The following is an 8,373-nucleotide window of genomic DNA, read 5'->3' on the forward strand; positions in this document are numbered from 1 at the left end:
CACACTAGGCCTAAGGACAGCTATTTTTACTAATCCCCAGCTAATGAATACAACCATCACAGAAGTTAATGGGAAAGGTGGTTTCTTCATTAATGTGCCTTTAGCGCCTTGGGGCATAGAGACAGACCATTGCAATATCAATTTCATGAAGACAAAGTTTCTGAGTTTTAGTCAATGTCCAAAAACTGCTTACACCACTAGAAAATTGCTTTAACTGTGAGGACTGTAAAAAAGTGCACCGATAATTTGCTAAATCAACCCTTATAACATTGTAGTCTAAAAATAATATACCTGCTATGTGGCAAAGTCAACCTTCCATGTACATTTATATACATATTGCATTTGTTGGTCATTAAGCTAACTCCATTCAGGGCTAGGATTTTATAATTTCTTGTCTCCCACTGGGATGTCTATACCTAGCAGGTTACAGTATACTTATGTTAGATTAGAATATAGTTAGTTTTTACCTACTACTGATATGTCAATATACTATATCTAAGTTACTAGCCACATGCTTAATGTTATGTCTAGAGCTCTTGTTACCCTGCTATTTATTATCTCCATCTGAGTTCCTATCTCCCAACAGGCTTCTTAATACCTAAGATATAGCACCCAATGTGACTAGGTTGATTATCAAGGTTAACAAGATTGTTCCCCTTAAGCTCCCTTATTGTTATTGTTGTTTTTATTGTTATTTTTACTATGTTTATATTTGACTAGGCTTATATTACAGTATAAGACAGAAAATGAGGTTATTCAGTTGAGACCCAAAAGTGGTCTCCTTAGTTGGTACTTACCTCCAAGAACATGTTTGCATAGATTGGAGGTCCAAAAGTGGACTCATGTATCATTGTGAAAGTATATAGCATATTTGTTATACTATCTACATATGGTGCCCTTTTCTTTTCTACCTCTTTCTGGAATACATACCCCCAATCTATAATACTATGTCCTATATTGTCTGTATTCCAAAATTCTTATTGTGTTATTTTATTATATATTCCATGTATACCTTATTTTAAACCTCAAAAAAAGTTATTTAAAAATAAAATAAAAAACAACTAATTAACTAATATCTTGCCAACATCAACCTCCCTTCCCTAACGGAAGACGACTCTTACTCGCTAGATCAACCTTTCAATTTGTGAGAAATTTTAGGAGTGATAAAAGCACTCCCTACAGGGAAAGCCCCGGGCCCAGGCGGTTTTACCCCAAAATTGTATCACCTCTTCTGCTCCCTGCTTAGCCCACAACTGCTAGATCTTTATCAATCCATTAAAGTGAATGTAAATTTTGATGCTAAAGTGCCCGGTTTTAAAAAATTTGATTAATAACAGGGGCACTTTAATTAATCAAAATTTGCATTTCACTCCTGTTGTGAAAAAAAACTTACCCTTTAATCTTCATAGCAGCTCCAGCTTCCTCCACCCATTGCAAAGGCTCTTCTTGGGTCTAAAATGAGGAATCCGGCTTCCTCCAATCATGGCATTGAATCAGACACTGATTCCCCCGGGGTGGGGGGGGGCTGTAATTGGAGGATGACCTATCCATCATTTCTGACATCAGAAATGGCTTGCGACGACCGGAGGAAGCTGAGCTGCTGTAAAGATTTAAAGGTAAGTTTTTTTTTTACAACAGGAGTGAAATGTGAATTTTGATGAATAAAAGTGCCCTTGTTTTTAATCAAATTTTTTAAAACCGGGCACTTAAGCATCAAAATTTACATTCACTTTAGCCAATTAAGCGACTTTTCTCAAAGTCTTATTGAAGCATCTATTACGATCCTCCCCAAAACTGGTAAGCCCACAGATCAAGTCCAAAACTACAGACCAATCTCCTTATTAAATATTAATGTGAAAATTTAGGCCAAAATATTAGCCACCCATCTAAATAGACCCCTACCTCTATTGATTCACACATATTAGGTTGGCTTCATCCCGGGTAGAGAAGCTAAAGACAATTCTATTAGTTTCTTACAAACCCTTTACTCAGCAAAACGCAATAACCATCTCCTAATCCTACTATCTATAGACGCTGAGAAGGCTTTTGACAGGGTGGACTGGGACTTCATATGGTCCTCCCTGTCCAAATTTGGCTTTTCTCTGACTTTTGTAAATAGAATAAAGACCCTCTATTCCAACACCACGGCATCTGATTGCACTAATAATATATCCTCGAATAGCTTCCACAAAAGAAATAGCACTCATCAGGGTTGTCCCCTCTACCCTTTACTTTTCATATTAACAGTCAAGACCTTAGCAACCCGTGTTAGCTCCAACCCAAATATTAGAGGAATAGAATTCAGTCCAATCCAAGAGAAATGCCTATTATATGCAGACAATATAATTTTCACCATCAGATCTCCTACCACAACCATCCCAGTCCTACTTTCTGAACTCTCCTACCTATTAATCTCCCCCCAGAAGAAATAACATATCTAACCCAAAATTCTAAATTTCCGATAAAGCACTCCTTTAGCTATCTAGGAATAAATATTTTCCCTGAATTATCTGACCCGTTCACTCAGAATTACCTCTCACTACAAGCAGAAACCCACAAACTTCTAGAGCAATGGCGGAAACAAGGCCACCTCTCCTGACTAGGTTGCGCAAATGCAGTCAAAATGACCATACTCCCAAAATATCTATACCTTTCTTGGGCCCTACCCCTTGAATTATCATCCCAATACCTGATTACACAACAAAAAAATCTAGAAGCATTCTTATGCCACCAGAGACCTAGAGTCTCCAAATCGACTCTCTACCTTTGCAAAGAGGACAGAGACTTGGGTTTTGCAAACCTATACAACTATTACAAGTCTACCCAATTAGCATGCATAGTGGCCTGGATCCACTCCAACCCTAATTAACCTTGGGTCCAAGTAGCAGCCTCCCTCATAAATGTACCTAATCTAGGATCCCTATGTTGGTACCCCAAAACACACAGACCACAGATAAACGTTACCTACCACTATATAGCATCCACCCTTAAAACGTGGGATAAAGTAGTCCAACAATACAAAAACATATCTATCCATATTCCCCCCCCTTACCCCATTTCTAGATAACACCTCTGTCCTGAATCCTGATATACTACAGACATTAACAACAAGGGAACAATCTCCTAACACATCAATCTTTCAATTGTTTCATGATGGGCACTTTCTAACATGTGAAGACCTACACCAATTGATTGGCACACCTTTTTATAAATGGTTCATCTACCGTCAAATAAGACACGCAATACTTTCCCACTAACAAAAAGCAGAATGTACTAGAACAATGACTCCATTCGAGTCCCTGTGCATCACCCCAGTCATTCAAAGATTACATATATCCTTAATCTATAAATTACTTAGAGGATCCTTCCCAGTGCATAAACCCACATATATAACAAAGTGGGAAAAAGAACTAAAAAGTATCATTTACTGATAATCAGTGGAGTAAATTTCTCAACACAACCAAAAAATCCTCAATTTCACCTGCTATCAAAGAACTAAATTATACATTATATCCCATTGGTATCTCACCCCACATAGGCTATACAGTATCTTCCCTAATGCTTCTCCCTAACACTTCTTCCCTAAAGCTTCTCTGCTCTGCTGGAGGCACTGCAGCGAGTTAGGAACGTTGTCACATATTTGGTGGTCAGGCCCACATCTTAAATCCTATTGGGATTCTATAATAACTTGAATTAACTCTACCCTAGACACAACTTTGCAATTACAGCCCACAATGATTCTTCTGAATAACTTCTAGAAAATCACGTCTCATACGCAAAAAACTATTACAATGCATGATAAATTGTGCCAAATGACTAATACCTAGGTACTAAAAAAAGACACAAGTCCCAACCTTTCAGATGTGGCTGCAAGAAGTCGACTACATACTATCATTGGAAAAAAACTATTAAACCTGACCTTATTTTAGACATAATATTCATATGGGACCAGTAAACAACAAGTCTAGCTAAATCCGATCTTGAATAATAATCAGCTTTCTCCCCCTAAGTCCTCCCTCCTTTCCCCATTACCCCTCCTCCCTATTCCCCCTTTACCCTTCTCACTTAGTCCCTTCCCCTCTTTCTGCTTTCATTATTCACTTTACCATCTCTCCACTTCCAAAGTGATTTCCATAACTTACTATGGCTCTAATATTGAATAATATGCTATTCTTATAAATACCATTCCAGAAACTCCCAAAAGAGAGAGAGAGACTGTCTTTTGCTAGTTACTCTATAACTTTATATTATTGCTTGTACATGTTCTTGTTATTATGTTGATTGAAAACCCAATAAAAAAAAAAAATGAAAAAAACTAGAAAACTAGAGAGAAATGAACTGAGCTATATTAGCTTGTCCTTATGAGGGTGCCACAGTTTACATCCAACGTGTGCTTTTCACAAAGGAGACATGTATAGTAGGGTAGTTTATCAAGCTAGTACAGCCCAAAAGGACAGTTAATACTTGTACATGTTATAGGATTTGTATGTCTATCCTAAGAAGCATGTTTCAGCCTATATACTGTAGGTCTCATTAGTGGGGGGACAGCTACAATTATGTTCATTCACAACTGATTCTCATGAAACAGTTGCTGACTGTCTGCAACTCTCACTGATCTTATAGTGAATACGGTCATGCCTCCACAATTATCAACCCAAAAATTGTTTGAGCTAGCACAAGATCATAATTAAAGTTATAACCTCTTTAAGATGCAACACTGAAATAAGTAACTTCAATGTCCCTTCTTACTTTCCTCTTTCTGAGGTATGTAAATGTACAGCTCTATATAATGAAGGACAATTAATTGATCAAATACTCAACTTGTTTTTAAACAACTTCAAAATCATAGGATGGAATTCTGACCTCCTATTGAAACCTCCAAGCCATTAGCTTGTGCCATGTTCCTACAGGATATGTATGCCCTATTATGGTGTCTGGCCAATGACTGGCCCATTTTATAAATATAAAAGAGTTTAGGAAGCTTTGAGACAGTCCAGATATAAACCATCTCTAAAATGTCAGTCCAGGTGCGTTTGTTTAACCATCTTAGTATTGTTAGTTATTAATCCCTCATATGGTCTTCTGTATGAAATACAAATATACTGTATATCATTTGTATAGATGTTGTTCCCTAATTTAAGTGTACAGTGTCCACATTTTTGCTACCACACAACTGCACCAGATTAAACCAGTTTTGTGATTCTTGTTCTGTGTTGCATTTTTGGTTGTTTTCTCAAGCGGCAAAAGCCTTGTAATTACCAATTACAGAAATTATCTGTTATAGAAAGCTGCCTACAGTCCGTTTCCAGATGAATTGGCAGCTCTGTTGTACTTGGACAGGTGCTGTAATTGTAATCATCAACATTTTAATTATAGATGATCTTGTGGATGTACTTTGCTTTTTTGGCAGCTTCACAGCCAAACAAAAAAATTGTAATTGGCATGATGTGCAGCACAGTATTACAATGCAAGATAATGATTGGGAACGGGTAGAGAACTTTTGGAAATGTATTTTGACTTAACTGGAGTTTAATTTAATCACAGTATTAGTTATATACATATATACTGTATATATATATATATATTGTGTATATTTACAGTATATATATATATATATGTATACTGTGTATATATATATATATATATATATATATATATATATATATGTGTGTGTGTGTGTGTGTGTGTGTGTGTGCAAAAGTCCAGCACTCTCTATTCCCAAATTGCTCCGGGGTGCTTCACAGTATGTTTTTATAAAAACATACGGGGAGTGACCCCGTCATGTTTTGCTTGGTTTTGTCTGATGATGGGGTCACTCCCCGAAAACGTTCACATGGAATAAATTTGACATATTGAAATACGGCGAGTGCTCTCTTTTGCCTTTTTATATACAGTATATATATATATATATATATATATATATACACACACAGTATGGGCCAGATAACAAGTGGCAAACTATTTAGTGATTTTGCTTGCACGCAAACACCACTAGAAGTAAACTTTTATCATGCAAGGGTTTGCACGTGTATTACAATTTGAAAGTAAAATGTTTGCATGCGAGCGAAAGCCAACACATGCTAACTTTAGGTGTTCAGATATTGTGAACATGCTAACTTCTTTCCCCATAGACTTCAATGAAGAGGGCAAACTGGAAACAAATCTAATACTTATCACTCGCTTGTGCGCTAACCCAACAGGAGTTAAATCTACAGTGCTAACCAGAAGGAAGTTATGAATGTTTTACCTTCCAATGTTCTTCACATAGAAGAAAGTTTTCTATTTATTCTTAAAGGGACATTCCAGTCAAACTTTAAATGCACATAGTTTACAGTTTGACTAGAATGTCCCTTTAAGAATAAATAGAAAACTTACTTCTATGTGAAGAACATTGAAAGGAAAATATTAATAACTACCTTCAGGTTAGCACTGTAGATTTAACTCCTGTCGGGTTAACCCACAAGCAAGTCTCCCGTATTACAAGTCACGGCGGTATACCTATAACACAAGCATTTTAGCCTGTAACGCAACAATCCATTCCGCACTCAAAAAATTATGTTTGAGTGTTGGATTTTCAATACCACTGTATTACAGGTTGTACGGTCCGGCTAAAATGCTTGCATTACAGCCTATACCGCCATGATCCATTCCACGATCTGAGACCAGTAGTTTTGAATTTTGCGAAACAAAATTGGTTTACAAAACTCATAACTAAAATGTTAGAAAGTACACCCATAAACTACCTATTAACCCCTAAACCGCCTCCTCCCGCATTGCAAATACTTGATTAAACTTATTAACCGCTAATCCAACCCCACCCACATAGCCAACACTTAATAAATCTATTAACCCCTAAACCGCGCCCCCCCCCCACATTGCTACTACTATAATAAACATTAACACCTAAACCACCGGTCCCCCTACATCGCTATTACTATAATAAACCTATTAACCCCTAAACAGCCGCCCTCCACATCGCAACACACTAAATTAAACTAGAAACCCCTAAACCTAACACCCCCCTAATTTTAAATAAAATTTACAATATGACTATCTTTAAATAAATAAAAACTTACCAGTGAAATAAAAAAAACCTAAGTTTAAACTATAAAGTAACCTAACATTACTATTTCAAAACAATAATATTAATGAAAAATAAAAAAACTAAATTACAAATAAAAAATCCTAACACTACGAAAAAAAAAATACATTAGAAAAAATAAAAACTCTAAAGTTACGAATAATAAAACAAAATTTTTCTTTTTTTTTAAACATTATACCTTATATAATACCCCTATAAAAAACAACCCCCCCACAGAATAAAACACCACTAACCTAACAATAAGCTACCAATAGCCCTTAAAAGGGCCTTTTGTAGGTCATTGCCCTACGTTAAATCTTTAGATCTTTTACCTAAAAATTACATAGTCCCCCCCACACACACCCAACCAGCCCCCTAAAATAAAAAAAAAAACAATTCTAAAAAAAAACTAAGCTACCCATTGCCCCTAAAGGGGCATTTGTATGGGCATTGCCCTCAAAAGGGCATTTAGCTCTTTTACTGCCCATCACTAATCTAAAAAAGTAAAAACACGAATAAAAACAAAAAACTAACACTAACCCAAGAAAATCTACTCATAGTTTCTAAAGTTCGGACATCCATCTTCATCCAGGCGGCGAGACGTCTCTATCCAGGCAGCATCTCCTATCTTCATCCCGGTGGCATGGAGCTGTGGAGGCACGGAGCATTGTTGCCGGCGGCATCCAGCATGGAGGATCCTCTTAATACGATCACCGCCATACACTGAAGCTTGAATGCAAGGTACCCGTTTAAAAAATGGGGTACCTTTGCATTCTTATTGGCTCACATTTTCAAATTAGCCAATAGTATAAGAGCTACTGAAATCCTATTGAAGGAAAAATGGAGGGCGCCACATAGTGCAATTCAATATAGCCTTTAGAAAAAGCACACACGAACAGAAGAATCTTACTCACAGAGTGTAAAGCACTGATGTGCAATACAAGCAATCCGGAACCACTAGTTGTCCGGCAGACCAAATGGAGATATCATCAGCAGGAATCCTCGTCTCACCAGGGAGAGTCCAGAGAAACCAATAGGATAGTGAATCTGTGCAGGCCAGATAGGTATAGATAGGCCAGGAGGGGTGCAAATAATCCTCAGGTGATGCCAATAGTCCGCTGGTCAGCCTGATGAAACAGTGTTTTTACACTGAGAAACGCGTTGCTTTGTTTTAACTATCACAATAAATGTTTAAATATTCTCAACTCTTCATATGCTGCCTTACTACTTTTTGTGATTTTACAATTTGAATTTATCCAGGACTATTGGCATCACCTGAGGGCTATTTGCAC

Source organism: Bombina bombina, chromosome 1 (genome assembly GCF_027579735.1).
Source record: "Bombina bombina isolate aBomBom1 chromosome 1, aBomBom1.pri, whole genome shotgun sequence".
Classification (NCBI taxonomy): Eukaryota; Metazoa; Chordata; class Amphibia; order Anura; family Bombinatoridae; genus Bombina; species Bombina bombina.